This window comes from Phodopus roborovskii, unplaced genomic scaffold (genome assembly GCF_943737965.1).
Source record: "Phodopus roborovskii unplaced genomic scaffold, PHOROB, whole genome shotgun sequence".
Lineage (NCBI taxonomy): Eukaryota > Metazoa > Chordata > Mammalia > Rodentia > Cricetidae > Phodopus > Phodopus roborovskii.
The window spans coordinates 1,389,778-1,407,171 of NW_026126588.1; the positions used below are offsets into that span (position 1 = coordinate 1,389,778).

Genomic DNA, 17,394 nt, shown 5'->3' on the forward strand with positions numbered 1-17,394 from the left:
GAGGTGAGTCAGCAGTTATAGCGCTGGTTTCCTCTAGGGAGCCTGGGTTCGATCCCCAGCCCCCACACATGGGCTCACAGCTGTCTGCAAGGCCTCGTCCAGGGGATTTGATACTTTCTTCTCATCTCCGTGGCACCAGACACACCAGACATACGTGAAAACAAAATACCCAAACACACAAAATAAAAACAAATGAATTCTCGAAGTCCAGCAACAGGGTTGCTCAATGAATCATGGTTCATCCCCCCAATGTGTTTAGGGCAGACGGCATGCGGTTATGAGAAGGGGCAAAGTATAAGAAAGATGCCCGATTTTATATGAAATCTGCCCTCAGCTCCTGATGGTGTGCTGTGTATGCAGTACACAGGGTGTGACTCAAACACAGAAAAATGTCTTGGGATGAAACACACAAATTATGGCTGGCTTCTTGGACAGTAAGTTCAGGGGTATTCGGTGGATATGTGCGTTTTAAAGTTTCTGTGTGTGTGTGTGTGTGTGTGTGTGTGTAAGTGTCAAAGAGGGTGTTGGATCTGGAGTGACAGATGCCTGAGAGGATGGATGCTGGGAATAAAACTTGGGTCCTCTGGAAAGAGCAGCAAGTGCCTTTAACTGCTGAGCAATCTCTCCAGCTGCCCGCCCCCTCCCCCCCCCCCCGCCATGCTTTTATTTTATTTTGAGGCCCATGCTGACCTCAAACTTGCTACTTAGCTAAAGACAACCTCAAGTTCCGGATCCTCCTGCTTCTGCCTTCCAACTTCTGAGGCTGCAAGTGAGCACCGTCACACCCGGGTGTCAATCTAGTTTAATTTTGTAGTTCATTCACCACAGTGCATTTACTGTTCCAGCATCATGGAGACAGAGAGGCTGGGGCCTCAGCTGCTATCAGGACTGGGTGCCGGCAGCCCGGCTTTTCCTGGACTTGGAACCACCCCTATCCTGTTTGGGGCTGAGGGTGGCCACCTTTGATTTTAGGAGTCCCCTTGAAGAGGAACCCTACTCATCAAAGGGTCCAGCAGCTGATCTCACCCATAGCCCAGAGTCAGGAAGGTGTCCAGCAACAGTCTGGAATTGCCAAACGTAAGAGACACAGTTATCCTTCTTCAAAGGGCAGAGCTAGTTTCCTCCATTCCCAGAAAAGCACATGTCTGGCAGCTGAAACCGCAAAGTGTGAGTCCGGAGCTGGGGTGCCTGCTTAAGTCATTTGCTACAGGCTTGCCTCTGTAGTGGGTGTCCTTTCTCCTTGAGTCTACTACAACCACCCCTTGGGTGGGAGCCGCAAGGTCAATCCTAAGGAAATCGTGACCCTAGACAAAGGCCTCTTGAACGGGTATCTGGGCGTCGCAATGGACAGCAGAAGGAAAGGAAGGAGTCGGAGGACAGGGTTCCAGGTTGGGAGGGTGTTCCTTCTTTTCTGTGCAACCTCTGCTGCAGGAAGACCGGGTGGCAAGAAGAGGCAATTGTAGGGGCCAGAAATGTAGCTCAGTGGGTAGAGAACTTGCCCAGCATGCATGGTCGGGAGGATCAGAAGTTCAAGGCCAATCTAGGCTACATGAGACCCTGCCTCAAAAGGGCAAGGGGAGAGGCAAACTAGCACAGATGTCCACAAGATCACCATGCCCCAGGACAAGGCCACGTCTGTGACAGAAGCCAGAAGTTCTCTTACAAGGACTGCGCCTTGGGATCAGAATGCAGTGGGCTCAAGTGTCAGTCTTGGGCCTGACTCAATGCCTGACTCAGTTTCCCCACAAGTCACCCTGGTTTTGTTAGCTGCAGACAGATTTCCCACAGAGTATACCCTGGGTAGGAAACAGCAAAAGTGGAAGTGTGGGCTCCAGAGAGGTGTCACCATTCCGGTCACTGTCACCCTGTCCCCATTCATTGGTAAGGTGTGTGTGTGTGTGTGTGTGTGAACACACATGTGCCTGAATGTACATGCACACACAGGGATAGGCCAGAGGTTGACATCAATTGTCTTCCTCCACTTTGGATTTTGAGACCAGGTCTCTTCCTGATCCAGAACTCACTGATAGGCTAGGCTGGCTGACCAGCTAGCTCCAGAATCCTGTCTCTGTCTTCCACTTACCCAGCACTGTAGTTAGAGATGCTTGCCACTGTGCCTAGTGTCTCCTGGGTCCTGAGGACGGAGACTGAAGGTCCTCAAGCTCGCAAAGCAGGCGCTTCGCCTCCTGAGCCATCTGCACCTCCATGGCCAACCTCATCTCTGTTCCTTCTGGAAGAGGATCCTTCCAGTCACCTATCCATCCACCCCACCCAAGCAGGGCTCCAGGCAGGCACAGAGCAGCCTCTTCAAGACTGTTCCCTTCCCGAAGCTTGTGTTGATGATGAAGCTCACTGCAAGGAGCCTTGGAGAAGCAGAAGAGCAGCTCCCTGGGCTCTCAGGCAAGCCAGGCTAGAACACTGGAGACCCCTTCAGTGCAGGTTATCATCCTGGCATCTGGCCAGCGGCTCGCAGAGGCCAGGAAGGGCAGCAACAAGACTCAGCTGCTTCCCACCTGGGAGGACAGAACACTGGAGCCACCTGGTATTTGTGCGCTGTTTGGTGAGAAGGCCTCTGGTACCAAAATAGGATGAAATCGGTGGTGCACACTTTTACATTTTTATACTATGTATTTTCTAAGATTTATTTGACAAGTGTTTACCGGTACGCATGTCTGTGCACCACATGCAATCCTGGTGCCTACAGAGGTCAGAAGAGCGTGTCAGATCCCCTGGAACTGGAGTCACGGATGGTTGTGAGCCACCATGTGGATTCTGGGAACCGAACTTTGGTCCACTGCAAGATCTTATTTCTGAGTATGTGTGGGTATGCCTGCTTGTCCATATGTGCACCAGAACATGCAGGTGCCCGTGGAGACCAAAACGGGGAATCAGAGCCTCTGGAACTGGAGTTATAGGCGATTGTAAGCTGCCTTTGGGTCTCTCTCCTGTTGATTGACCCTAGCAAGATGCATAAATTTGGCGTGAGAGCCTAACTCCTGGAATCCAGTTGTAGATAGGGAAGAGTGATGAGCAAAGGGGTCAAGACCATGCTGGGGAAACCCACAGAGATGGCTAACCTGAGCAACTGGGAGCTCACAGACTCTAGACTGACAGCTGGGGGACCAGCATAAGACTGAACCGGGCCCCCTGAACGTGGGTGTCAGTTGGGGGCTTGGGCAGCCTATGCGGCCGCTGGCAGTGGAACCAGTATGTATCCCTGGTGCACAAATGGGCTTTGGGAGCCCATTCCCTATGGAGGGTTACTCTCTCAGTCTAGATACAGGGAGGAGGGGCTAGGTCCTGCCTCAAATGATGTGACAGACTTTGATGATCCCCATGGAAGGCCCCACCCTCTCTGAGAAGTGGATGCGGGGTGGGATGGGGGGTGGAGGGATAGGAGAACAGGAAGGAAAGGGATTGGTATGCAAAATAAGATTATTTTTAATTGAAATAAATAAAGATGGCTCAGTGAATAAAGATGCTTGTCAAGATTTGACGACCACGTTCAATTCCCAGGGGGCACATGGCTGAAGAACACCAACTCATGCAAGCTGCCTCCTAACCTCCCAGTGTACACTGTGGCACGCTGTGGTCCTCACAAACACGGGGCCCCGATGGCTGTCACCACTCGACGGTAGATGGAGGGCACTGCCAGACACCCAAGGGATCTCCCAAGGCCCCACCCCAAAGGTCTCTCCAGGCTGACCTATAGCACCTAAGCTGGTAGTCACTGGCGTGTGTCTATGTGTGTTGTGTGTGTGTGTTTGCAGACCAGAGGTTGACATCAGGTGTCTTCCTCAGTCTCTCTTCGTCTCATTCACTGAGGCAAGGTCTCTCAGTTGAACTCAGAGCTCACTGATGGGGTGAGTCTAGCTAGCCAGCTTGCTCTAAGGATCCTGTCTCTGTCTATTCCAGGGGTTGGAATTACAGGCAGGTCACTACACCAATCTGGCACTTGCAGGAGTTCAGGGAATCCAAACTCTGGTTCTTAGAGTTTGATTGTACGAAAGGTCTTTATCCTCCGAGCCATCTCGCCAGCCCTGTTTCGTTTTTGAAGTACAGGGAATTGAACCTAGGGTCTCCCATTCCCAGGTACCAGGAGCCCAGGGTCTCCCACACTCCCAGCAAGGGCTTTACCACTAAGCTATACCCTCCGGCTTCTTTTCAGTTTTTTACTTTGCAACATGCTCTCTCTAAGTTGATCCTCTTGCCTGAGCCTCCCGAGTAATGGGAGTTTATAGAACAGGGCTTCCAGGCCTGGCCAGGGCTTGTTTTCCAACCCCTGGGCAGAGGCACAGGAGCCAGAAGGGGAAGGAAAGGGAGGGGAGGGTATAGCATGGGCTCTGATCAGCCTGTGGTAGCCTCCAGTTCTCACAGTCCATCAGCCCCAGGCTCCGCTCACAGCCCACAGGAAAGGGCGGGAGCTGGCTCCTCCTGCCTGACCAGCCTGTGTGTCTGGGGCAACCTGAGCAACTGGGCTCAAAGGGAACAGCTTCAAAGGCAATCCCAGACCAGAGAGACGCCTGCTCTGACCCTCGGGGACCAGCTGGACTCCAGTGCCGGGGCAGTCACTGAAAGTGGGGGATGGGGAGGCAGGAAGAGGGTGTGGGGAGGGGCCATCAGAAAAGTCCTAGGGTTCTGACTCAGCCTGCACAAAGACCCTCTCTCTGCCTGCTCACCTGTATCTGATAGTTCCCTCTCCTCTCCCCCTGGCCCATCTCCCTATCTCCTGTCCCTGTGCGGCCAAAGCTTTCCTTTAGCTGGCACGTCACTCTCAGGCTCTCGTCCGCTCAAGTGTCTTGCCTGTGTCCACTGCTTTGTCCTCTTGTGTCTTGGTCACCAGCAGACTGCCCAGCTCTCCTACAGGAGAGCTCCCAGCAAACCGCCTTTCACGTTCTCCAGAACCTCTCTACCCTTCTTCCCAGCGCAGACACCCCACATGTCCACAGATCTCCTGTCATCTTGCTCTGCAAACACTCCCACATCAGGCCCACATCAGACCTTGTGCACACCCCACAAACACCTCATGACACAGATAGCAACACCAGCAAAAGAGGAAACTGATGCTCGAAGGGGAAGAGCCTGTATGATATCACACTGCAGGGGAAGTCTACAGCTCAGGCCTCCCCAGAGAGCACGCCACTGCTAGCTTCAGCAGGACAAAGGGACACTGCCACCCTGGTATTCCCAGTCCTGCCCACCTACCCACACCTGTCCCCCTACCAACCCCAGAGAGCCCCCTACAAAGGCCTGGGCACCTCCCCTTGGCTGAAGCCCACCTTCGGGAACCATCCATCTGGACCTCACTCGGGCATTAATGCCTGGGGAAGCACGTCAAACTGTCAGACAGAATGTAATTACATGAGTCAGATAATTGACGCCCAATATAGGACAGGAGCTGATGGGAGAGGGGAGGGAGGTCTAGCTTTCGGATGTTTTCAAAGAGGAATGGGACCCCAAGGCCAGGACCACAAGTGCCAATGTCTCATCTGTGCCAACTCAGCCGCCTGTGCCTGCCCTGCAGCGAGGAAGCAGCTGTGCTCACAATGGCAAGTTACTAGGGTTCCTGCATGCTTGCCCAAGGCCAGAGGGTGGAAGGTGTACAATGGGCATGACTTCCAGCTGAGACTCTAGAAGAATGCTGCTCTCTGGGCCTCAGCTCCCTGTATGAGGCTAATGGGCTCCTCGTAGAGTGCCTGGTGGGTAGGACTGCAGGGTTTAGACAGGAAGAACCAGGGCTGCCTTCTAGGCACTTCCTGATGTTCTGGAGGCCCTTCTCTACAACTGTAAGGGCCCTAGGAACCAAGCTGCCTGACCCGCCCCAGCCTCTGAGGACCCTTTCTTGGGGATAGAAAAGCTCCTTGTCAAACCCATAGCAACTTCTGGCTCTGGGTCCAAGGCTTAACTCTACCCAGGCCTCTCTCTCTTCCTCAGGGGCAATGTCTCCCTGTCATACGCTGAGTTTGGTAGGGATTATAGAGCACCCCTGGCCTGGCTCCTGGGATAGGAAGGGTGTCTTTTCCCTTGATTCTGCAGTCCTGACCCTCAATCCAGCTTCTGCCGTCCCCACCGCCACCCCACTTGTGGCTGTGAGGCATTACTTCCTCAATCTGTCTTAATTGCGACAGCCAGGTTCTGCCAAGTAATAGCAAACAAATAAACAAGGCATGAGGTGAGGAGGAGAAAGGGAAGAGGAAACACCCCTGAACAGACTCAGCTCAGCAGCTCCAAGGCATAAATTGCCTATGCCAATCATTTCCCTCACTGAGAGTCCAAGCAACCCTGCCATCCTGTGTCAGAGGCACCAATGTATCCCACTTTACAGAAGAGGCAAGACAGAGGGGCAGATGACCTGCCTGTGGTCACACAGGCGCTTGATCTCTGAACCCTCATACTGGTACTGCCCAAGGGAATGCACCACCCAGATGTGGAGACCCAGGACACCAGCCCTCCCCCAGAACTGTGTTTCTTTCCTCTGTCCCTCCTTCCCATCAGAGGCTGTTGTCACACTAACGGTCACCAAGGGCCACCCTTCCGCTGCAGAGCTGGGCCTCAGATGTAGTGGGGTCTACTTGAGCCCTGGGATTCAGCAGAGTGTATGTGTGTTCTGGGCCCTTCAAAGCTGAAGTCAAATCTGGCTGTGCCTCTTAGCAGCTGCGTGATGGCAGCCAGGCATACAACCTCTTGGAGCCTCAGTTTCCCTATTTGTAAACAGATGGAGGAGGAGGAGATGCTGTCTTCCTTAGAGCAGGTGAGGGGGGTGATGTGCCTGGCTCGAAGGGGCAGGATGTGAGTGTGTCAGCTCCTCGCCTGTCCACCAACCATAGTTTAGATCTAGACAGGGGCCTTTACGTCCTTATCCCCCAACACGTGATCTGATTGGGGTGATGGCGCCTGCCTGTAATCCCAGCACTCGGGAAGGGGAGTGAGCAGGACAGGGAATTTAAGGTCATCCTCAAGTTCATGATAAGTTTGAGGGTGGCCTGGGCTACATGAAACCCTCTCTCAAACACACACACACACACACACACACACACACACACACACACACACACACACACACACACACGATCCACAGGCGTCACACTGCTGCCTGAGTGACTGAAGATGTATTCTAACAAGTCTCCCGGGCCTGTGGAAAAATAAACAAAGAGACTTTACACATTGACCTCTGAGGATTTGGTCACCTGATTCCAAGAGTGAAAACTGGTGACAAGAAGGTGAGGCCAGGGTGGTCCTGGCCCTAGGAGGGCACAGGACAGAAATAATCTCCACAGTGAACTTGAGCAAACAGCCCAGGAGCCAAAGTGCAGGCTGGAGTGTAGGCGGCTGGCTGCTTCATCCACAGCTAGGCCGAGTACACGAGGGAGGCGCCCACACCCAGTGTTTATGGGCTAGCAGAAGGGAAGCTGAGATGGCACGGGACTCAGTAAGGACATGAGGGACAGCCACTCCTACAGAGCCCAGTGCACCCACAGATACAGCCTGTCACAGGCATACCAACCGGGACCTTGCCTCCCCCAAAAGAAAGGACAATTCTGAGACCCAGGACTCTCAGACACACGGAGCCTCAGGGCACTAAGACTCGGCCCAGACACACACACACACACACACACACACACACACACACACACACGCATGCACGCACGCAGCAGGCCAAGTAGTCTCTCTCCTCCACATTGCCTTTACCCTCTACCATCTGCCTATACCTCAACGCCCACTCGCCCAAGATGGAGAAGGACACACATTTCTCCTGGCTACCTGCTTGATGGCCCCTCATTGTCAATAGACAGAGAGGCGCCATGGCAGATTGTTGAAAGATGAGCAGCAAAGTGGCCCTGTCGCCTCAGGGTGTCCTGACAGACAGCCATGCTCAGTACTTACTGTATGGTTTCCCAAGTACACACACGCACACGTGTGCGCACGCACACACACATGCACACGTGCGCACACGCACGCACACACGCACACACACACACAGGACAATTGCAATCATACCTGTCTCCAGCTACACAGACTCAGGAAAAGCCCTTACACACTCTAGCCATGGACAGGTGACAGCTCTTACCTCCAGCACCCCCCACCAGCACCCCATCCCACACCCCACTGACCTCATTCACCTCTGCAGGCAGGACTTCTGGGACGCCCAGGCTCATGTGGGCACCACAGAAACCCCAATGTATGGGGCCAGAACCCTAAACAGGCCTAGCATTCCTAATAAAAAGCTACTTACTATGGGGATCAGTTAGGCCTGTTTCAGAGAGTGATTTCACAGGTTCTGAAAAGGCCTGTGACCCCAAAATATCTTCCCTCTGAGTCTGGAAATCCCCGCCCCCACCCCTCTGAGACTGACTTCTGGGACAGGCTCCCACCTGAAGCTCCCACCCTGACAGCGACAGCTGACAGCTGGCCTGAGTGTTGGTGAAAGATGGGCCGGGCAGGGCGGTGCAGGGTCATTGGTGTTTGCCAGCTCCCACCAGGAGGGGCGCTCTGTCCCGACATCACCCAAGGACTAGTACCCTAGAAACCAGCAAGTCCAGACAGGAGCATTTTCAACGCCCCCCCCCCCCAGACCAGGGGTAACCAAGTACCATGCAGACTGTCCCCTGAGGATGGCAAAGTGTTGCAGGCCAGGAGAGGACAGAATCCCTGAGAACAGGAGGAGGCAGGGCTGGAGGGGGGAATTAACCAGGTTCCAAAATAGCACAGTTGGTTCTGTCTCGCCTCACCCGGCACAGTGTCGGCTGCTTCTGCTTTCGGTCTGACTCAGCCTGGAGGGGGCAGGCGAGAGTGGCCAGGATGGACGGAGGCCACTGGACGACCACAAGCAGTGGTCCAGAGCCCTCGGCGGAGGGGCTCTCCTCCTTGACTCCACACCCTCTTCTCTTCTGCCCTACCCAAGAGTGAGTTGGCTCTGGGGAAGAGGCAATCGGGTGCCAAGGCTGGGGAGCTCCCTGCCAGTGGGCTAGCCTCAGCTAAGCCCACCTGGGCATCTCCAGGGATGTCAGCTGCCTGACCCAGAAATCAGCCTTACACCTGCACTGCCTGGGAGCACTCTGACCTCTCCAGCCCGCCAACCAAGAAGCCAGAGGGCACTTGCCCTAAAAGCCACCTTCTCTTCTCCCGAGGGGAAAGGGCCTTCCCCAGATCAGCCTCACAGTGCTCCCTCCTGGCCCGCCACCTGCAGCTCTACCCCGGGGCCACGCGCAGGTATGAGAGGAACATGGACGTTTCCCCTCCTACCCCCCAGCCACTTCTACCTTCTGCTAGTCCTTAAACACCATTCTTACACCCTCCCTGGGGGCAGAGAGGAACCCTGACCATGTGATGCTGTGGGGGCAAAGCATCCCGCCCCCGGAATTATCTTTATCCCCACTCACAGGAGTGTGGCTCCAGCAGCAGATTCCCCCACATATGGATGCTTGAGCCCAAACCCGAGAAAGACCCAGAAAACCACATCTAGCACAGGCCCACCTCAGAAACTCCCTGTCCCTGGCCAGCGCAGCTGGGCCTGTTCCGGTAAGCAGAAATACAATGGGCATGGTGTCAGTGGTGATGGGTGGCCCACAGTGGCAGACATGTGCCTGACATCACCAAGACATGCAAACTGTGCCCAAACATCAGAAGACAAGAACTGCAAGTGGCAGCTGAAGTCAAAGTCACAGGGATCCATAGAGTGGGCCCTGCGCAGCAGGGATGCATGGTGAGCCCAGCCCCGCCCCAGCTTCATGCTGGGGGCTTCCTAACTCGGTGTCTCATGTCGCCACACTGGCCTCAAACTCACTACACATCCTGGGGTGACCTTGACCTTCTGGCCTCTGACCTCTGCATTCTGAGTGCTTGGTTACAGGCCTGAGACTGTAGGTTTGTTTTTACACGGGGCTGAGGATCAAACCCAGAGTTCCAAGCATGCTAGACAAGCCCTCTACCAACTGGGCCCCACCCTAACCCTAACCCTTTGACTCTCCCTGCTGGCCCAACGAGGTAGGAGACAGGCGCAAGGGTAGCAGGCCTGGGGTAGACAGCCCTTCTCTTTGAAGCGGACCTGGCAGATCCTTCACTGGGAAGGGTCCGGGGTGACTCTGCAGAACCGATCCCACAACCCCCCATGTCTCACAGCCTGCATCTAGTTCAGATGGGCACACAAAGGGAGGGCACCAGAAGGTTCCACTCTCCACTGCCTAACGGGCAGTCAAAGGTAGCCATGGGCCTGGAGAAGAGGCTGGGTCAGAAAGAAAGGAAAGGTGAACAGCAGCTGCAAATAGTCTCAGGAGGGGAGTTTGAGGCCAGCCTGAGCTACACTGTGCGTTCCAGAGCTGCCAGAGCCACATAGAGAGACCCTATCTTAACAAGCAAAACAACAGCCACATTTTTCTTTTTACCGGGGACTGCTGGCTGCAGGGTACTGCCACCTAGCATGCTCACACATTTTCTAGGTGACAATGTAGTACCCAGGGGTCTCTCACCTGGCGAGGCTAAGAAAGGCCTGGCCAGTGTCGGGGATGGAGTAAACGCGAAGGGACATCCTACCAGCTTCCTCTTTCAGCTACTGGGACCTTGTAGACTCTCCCCGCACTGTGGCATGGTGACCGGCCCAGAGGGAGGGGCTACCTTGGACACAGACCACAGGGAACTGTGGGAAGAGGGCTGGGCTGACCTCCAGGCTGAGTTTGGTGAGCACAGCAAGAGTTGCTGAGGATCCAGCCACCAACTCTGGCCATGTGTGGCCCCAAGCCACCCACCTAAGCACAACCATAGGCAGTCAGAGATGATGGCATTAGCATCCTGTCCAGTGACCCCCCCCCCCACATACCCTAGCCAAAACCTCTGCCCTTCCTGGGTAATTCAGAGCTTGATCTCAGCCCCCTGCACCCTCTGCCATTAGAGGGAGCCAACAGCATCTACATTTTACCAGCTTCCTGCCCTTCCAGGGCTCGCGGACACTACTTTTTCAGGTAGTCCCTGGGAAATCCCAAATAAGCTATTTCCAGTTGCATTCTTTTGTCAGCCAGTAGAAATCTGGACTGAAACTGAGCTGCTGGCTCTCGAGCTTAGGAGGGCCAGCTGCGGATGAGCCAGTGACAGGAGCTGACCTCCCTGAGGGGACCCGAGAGCCAAGAATATAAGACTTGGTAACTGGGAAAGATGGCTAAAACCAGACGCAGCAGCCAAATGTGTACCTAGAACTTTCTGACCTATGGGTAGGTAAGAACGTCCCGAGAAGCAGAGGTGTAAAGGTGGAGGGAAGAAAATGGGCTCAGCAGAAATGCTAACATGCAGAAGGCTGCGCGTCAAGGGTGGTGATGGTGGCATTCGGTTCCTGGGAACCCTGTATTGCCCTCCACCTGCAGGGTGCTTCTAGGATAGAGCTCCAGAACTCCACGCTACAGGACCTTAGTGCGCCACCCATTTGCTAACACTGCCATTTGTGTTTAGAACTCGGGAAGGAGCACTCGCAACACCATTTGATTCAGCATCAGGAGCAGAGGACCCAGGTCTGGTTTCCAGCCCCGACACGGCAGCTCACAACCTGTAACTGTAGTCCCAGGGAATGCAGAGCCCTCTTCTAGCCTGCGAGCACAAGGCACACACATGGTGTAAGCAAACACTCGCGTACACAAAATAAAATGTAAATCTTTTTTTAAAGAAAGTGTGTGCGCTCTGAAGCAGACAGGGTTGAATCTCAGCTACTGGCTGAGACTGAATCCCACGTACTGGCTGTGAGAGCTTCCTTAGTCTACCTCGTTTCGTGGAGTGTCCCGTTTCTGGCGTATAAAATGAAAACAACCTCCATCCTGGAGAGTTTCTCTATGGACAAAGTGTAAAGTATATAATCCGGCATCTGGGCAGACTGGGTGTTCAACGAGCCTTGCGAGATGAATACCGCTCATTCACGGACGGAACAAGTGGGCAGATGGATATATGTGTGGACAAAGAATGGATACACAGACAGGCCAATGGATACATGGATGAATAGATGAATGGATGGATTGACATATCTATAAATAGTGAGATAAACAGTTATATATGACGGGTGGATATAATGGATGGATAGATGGGTGTACACAGTATGGTTTTATTTTGTTTGTTGTGTGGGCACACACCCACACATGCATGTCACTACATGCCGTAGCACTGGTGTGGCCGTCAGGGAGAACTCTCAAGATTTACTTCTCTCCCTCTCCTGCAGGTTCTAGGGATTCAACTTGGGCTGTCCGGTTTGCACTTTTACAGGAAGCCTCGCATCGTCCGTCCCTGGCCTTGAACTGACTATGTGATCTGATGGCATGGTACTATTGCTCCCACCCTGACCCCTGCAAACATCACTGTCGCCACTTTCTGGGGATATCTTTAAGGGCTCTGTCATGTGCTTCTTCATGGGACCTTCTCAGTAAGACGGGGGAGAAAGGAACTCAATGGAGAAACCGAGGCACTAAGAAGTTCCTGTCCAATTCGTAAATTCTCTTTTATTTCATGCATGTGTCCGTCTTTTGTATGTGACCACATGTGTGCCCAGAGCCTGCGGGGATCCTCTAGAATTGGAATAATAGATGGCTGTGAGCCACCATGTGAGTACTGGGAATCGAACCTGGGTCCTCGGCAAGAGCAACGAGTGCTCTTAACCGCTGACCAAATCTCTAGTCCCCAGTCCAGCTTTCTAGTTAGCGTGTAAGCTTTCCAAGGCCTGTCCTGGGTTTCTCTTCCTTGGAACTCCCATAATCTTTCAGGTAGCGGGTATGTGATGCCACCCTCGGAGTCATGCCTGCCATGTTCATACACTGCTGTGTCCAGGGGGGAGGGCATCCTGGTGACAGATACAGAGGGAGGGGCCTGAGCAGCATGGGGGGAGGGACTGGGGATGGGAGTGGCCTGTGGTTCCTCTTCCAGCTACCATCCCCACCTGTTCCCATGCACCGCCCTGGGATTCCACAGTGCCACCCTCACTAAGGAATGCCCTGTCCCTTTGCTAAGGAACGGAAGGAGGACGCAGGCCTCATACCCAGGGTGGATAGGGTAGCTAGGAACGTGGGCTATGGGAAACAGTGCTCTCGGAGTAAGTCCAACTATGGAGATGGACCCACAAAAGGCAAGTCTGGCTTGCCCGGATCTGGGCTGCCCATGGCAGGCTCCGTTGCTGCAGAGGCCCCTTCAGGCTAGAACCCTGAGGAGGTAGAACGATTCAGGCCAGATTCTCAGAACAGAAGCATCTAGAGACAGAATGCCCTGTTTCCCAATGGAACCAGGACCTGTGAAGGGCTCAGAGTCTATGGAGCTCGAGAGAAGATTCTAGGCCCAGGCTGGATCACACCTCCCCGCTACGCTCATTTCCCTGATTGGAAGGGAGCGTATAATACAGCTAGGGTGGGAAACTGAGGTAGAGCCGGCTCTCCAGCTTTGGAGGCTTGCTTTCCTCACCAACCATATCACCCTGGACTGTTATTTACCTCACTTCACCAAGTACATGGTGGGGGAATGGACCCTCACATATCGGGCTCCCTTTACAACCCAGAAGCTATTTACAGGAAGAAGCTTGCCTCCCTTTCCCAGCCTGGCTGTGGGGACCCGGGGCCATGCAATTTCAGCCTGGAAGCAGGGACCAGCAGCTAAGCAGCTAAGCGCTCCTGGCCCCGCCCCTCACCGGAGTTTGAGGCTCAGGCCCTTGTGGGAGCTGCTGAAGAGCCTAGGGAGCCACTGCCTTTGATAGTACTGGTGTCAGGCCCGTGACGCAGGCCCGAGGCCCAGGCACACAATGGAGCTGTGTGTGCACCCAGCATCACCCTGGGGCAGAGCTGGGCAGGCTGGCATCTGGGCTCAAGCCAAGAATTCACTTCCCGGGAGACAGCCTCCCACCCCGGCTAGGCAGCAGGGGCTGCTGGGGTGAGCAAGCGCTTCCTACCCTCGGTCCAGGGAGAAGGGACAGGCCGGGGACAGGCACCAGGAATAGGGACTCCTGCGTCTACCCGCTGGCTGTCTGCTCTTACGTAATAGGGACAGTGTATTCCTGGGATTGCAGCCTCTCCAGTGGTCAGAGAGGGTGGGGGGGGGGGACAGGAAAGTGTCCTGGCCACATATGTAGGGCCTTACTGCTACCTCCACAGCTTGCCCAGGGGTGGACTTCATCTGTACAAGTTTTCTGAGGCACCTAGGACTTCTGGCCATCCAGCTGTAGAGATACCCTTAGGGTGCCCCAGGAGACTCTCTGGAACTCTCCCTGGGGGAATGAGTCACCAGCTGGCTGCAGCCAGGGTGTCAGGCAGGCAGTGAGCAGGTTCAGCGGCCCGTCTCCTCCCTGGCAGGTCTCAAGCTGGAAAACCTCTTAGTTGGTATCAAGTGTTGACCGCAGTGTCCCAGACTGGACCTCGACAGCCACTTCCACCAGGGCCAGGTGCCTGGTGCCTGGATTCTGGGGCTTGTGACCTCCTAGGCCCCATGTTATCTCTTTTAGCTGAAGCACCACAGACGAGAAAGGACAGTGGACTGCAGGACAAGGCAGCCGTTTCTCTCAGGAACAAGCAGGGTTTGAGCGGGGAGGAGTGAGGACGGAGTACCTGTGGGCACCGGGAAAGGTAGGAAGCCAAACCACCTGTACCTCAGGCCGTGACCCAAATGGGACAGGCCCCTTTGCTGAAGTCACTTTCCATTCTCCTGAGCCCGGGGAAGCACCTGTCACTCCCTCTGGGGCTCTGCTACAGGTTTCATGCATTCATTCACACAGATGTGGGGCCCTGTAGGCTTCCGGACACACTCCCTGAAGGCTGGCCACACACGAAAGTCTCAGGGACAGCCTTCGCCTCTCAAACGCGGACGGACGACCACTCAACCTCTGATGGCCAAAGACCTCTGACTCCCTAGCCAAGTGGCAAGAGCAGACCACAGGCCAGGCCTCACATAGTACAGTGTCTTAGAGCATGCTTAATCCACGTGGGTGCGTTTGCACCATGCCCATCCTCACCCTGAGAGACTGCTCCTGTGCCCAGAGAACAGGGACTGTGAGGTCAGTGGGACCTTGTGGAGACCAGCCCTTTACGCTCACAGAGGAGCAGATGGCTATAATGGACCCTGGAATCCAGGGCTGGGGTAGCATCAGGCTAGTTCGACAGAGCAGGAGACGGGGAATGGGGAACGAGGCAAGAAGAGGAAGATAGAATGAGCGGTCACCATGCCAGCCCCACTTTTCTGGGATGTCACACTGGGGCCATGTCACAGCTGTCTCTACGGTGTATGGGGGCATCTTCGCGGTAGTAGGGACCCCTCTGTCCAGGACTATCCCACCTGTAAGAGCCAGCTCTAGGATGATCACTGTCACCAAGGTTGCTCCATGTGGAAGAGAAGATCCACCAGGCTCAAAGGTCAACCCAGAGCAGCTCGTCTGTGTCCCACACCGAGGGACACAGGCAGGGAAGATTCTGTACTCAGTCATCAGCCAGGGGCAGGGCACAGAACATCAGAGGACAGGGACATGGCGGTCACCCACTGGAGAGCCCCAGACCCCACTAAAGCAGGACCCCGTTCCCAGACAAAGCAACATGGAACCCTTAGACTAAAGCGAGGCAGGGGAGAAGGTACCACCCCAGGTAGTCACAGGGCACCTCCACATTCTCAAGACCATAGCTGTGGGAAGTATGGGGAGCGGGGGGTGTATGGAAATTTCCAAGGAGTAATAATACATACTATAAGAAGTAAATTAATATTGGTTTTTTCGCTTTAAAGACCCAGCTTTCTCTGGCCCGAGGAAATGGATGAGGCGTGTGCAGTGGAATCCTTACAGGACAAGGCTACAGCCCCTGGCCCAAATGCCAGCCTCTTTTCTACAAGCCCAAAGCCAGCAGGAGGGACACACTGCTGCAGCCATCTTGCATGCACAGTAATAGACATGAGCCAACCATGAGGAATAAGCCCAGATTCCAACCAACCTTTGTGCTCTTAACCCCCCATGGCTGCTGCTGGCCAAAGTCACCACTGTCACTATAGTGTGGGAAGTAAGAATCTGGGAAATGACAGGCTGATGGATGTTTATTCAGACAGAAATCACTTACACCAGGAACAGATGACCGCTGCAGGTTCCCGTCCCAAGGATGCCTCTAGATGCTCTCTGTCTCCGACTAGGAAACAAGAGAGCGAGCTGGGGTCCAGGACCCCAGACCCAGTCCTCCCAGGTCACGCCCGCACCTGTCCCCACGCCCCAGTGGGCGTGGTCAGTGCAACAGGTACAGGCGGGGTGGATGTATCACTACAATTCCCCTTTTAGACTAAAGAAAAGATGTGGGCTTGATACAAAACTATACAGTAAATATCAAGTATGCTCTAAGAAAAGGAAAATTAAGAACATACAAACTTAAGACGTTTTGCCAGTGAGGTAACAAGAGCAAATGGAAAGACCTACATCTTCAGTCCTAGGGTGAAGGCACAACAGAGATTACTCTAGAGTTGTCCTAAGCCGGAAAGCTTAAGTTTTGTACCTAATATTTCTATCTAGGAAGAGAGAATAATTGTGGCAGTCTAATCTTCAACCTCATCAAAGACCTGAGAAGGAAGAATAACATTAGGGTAGGCGGGACGTGTAGGCAAGCAGCTTCCAAATGGTGCAGCAAAGACAGAAACAGCAGGCTGCCTGGACAGTCACCCAGAGTCTCACAGCAACGTCAGGGCACCTGGTTTTGGCTGAAGCCTAGAGTATCTGACAGACCACTACAGAAGCAGGGAGGAAGAGAGGCGGTCTTACCCTGACTTCGCAGGGTTCAGCAGTCTTCTATGTTTGTCTCCTGCAAGCACAAAGGACCGCATGTTCAAATTCAGTGGTCGAGGTGGGGGCAGTTCTTTGTCCAAGAGGCCATTAGCCAAGGAGAGGATGGACTCCAGAAGGAGAGACATCAGTATCCAACATCTCGGGGAACGCTCAGTGCTGTCAGGAGCAGCCCTGCGTAACCGATTCTTCTGAACCCCAATCCAGGAGTCATCTGACATAAAGGAAAGCTGAGAAACCCTTGTCTCAGCCCCTCAGCATCGCCCGCATCTCCCTGTTACTATCCCCTGTCCCCTCCCTTAGCTGCCCCATCTCATCCTGCACACCGCCACTTCCCTTCTCCGAGACTCCGGTCTGCAGGGGATCAAAGGCCAACACTGGGCCTACTGACGGCTACCTGGGGAAGCTTCTGCGCTGACCTTTAACCTCTGTTTTGTAGTTAGTGGCAGAGCCCACATCACCCCCACACTGTCCCCACCCACAGTCCTGGGGCAGGGTGAGATGGCAAGAGAAAGCAACACAGGAGCACAAACACGAACCCTGCTACACGCCCAGCTTCAAGTGGTGGCAGGGTGTCATATAAGGGCTGCCCAGCTTCCTCCGGCCCCCAGAAGCATCCACAGGGGTCGCCGTGCACCACATGTTGGCAA

General features: G+C 54.3%; 1 protein-coding gene across 2 annotated transcripts in view; it reads right to left on the reverse strand.

Annotated features, from left to right (window-relative positions):
• The window catches only part of Tfeb (transcription factor EB), a 52,716-nt gene that overhangs the window by 12,453 nt on the left and 22,869 nt on the right, over nt 1-17,394 (reverse strand). The gene's annotated exons all lie outside the window — the stretch shown is intronic.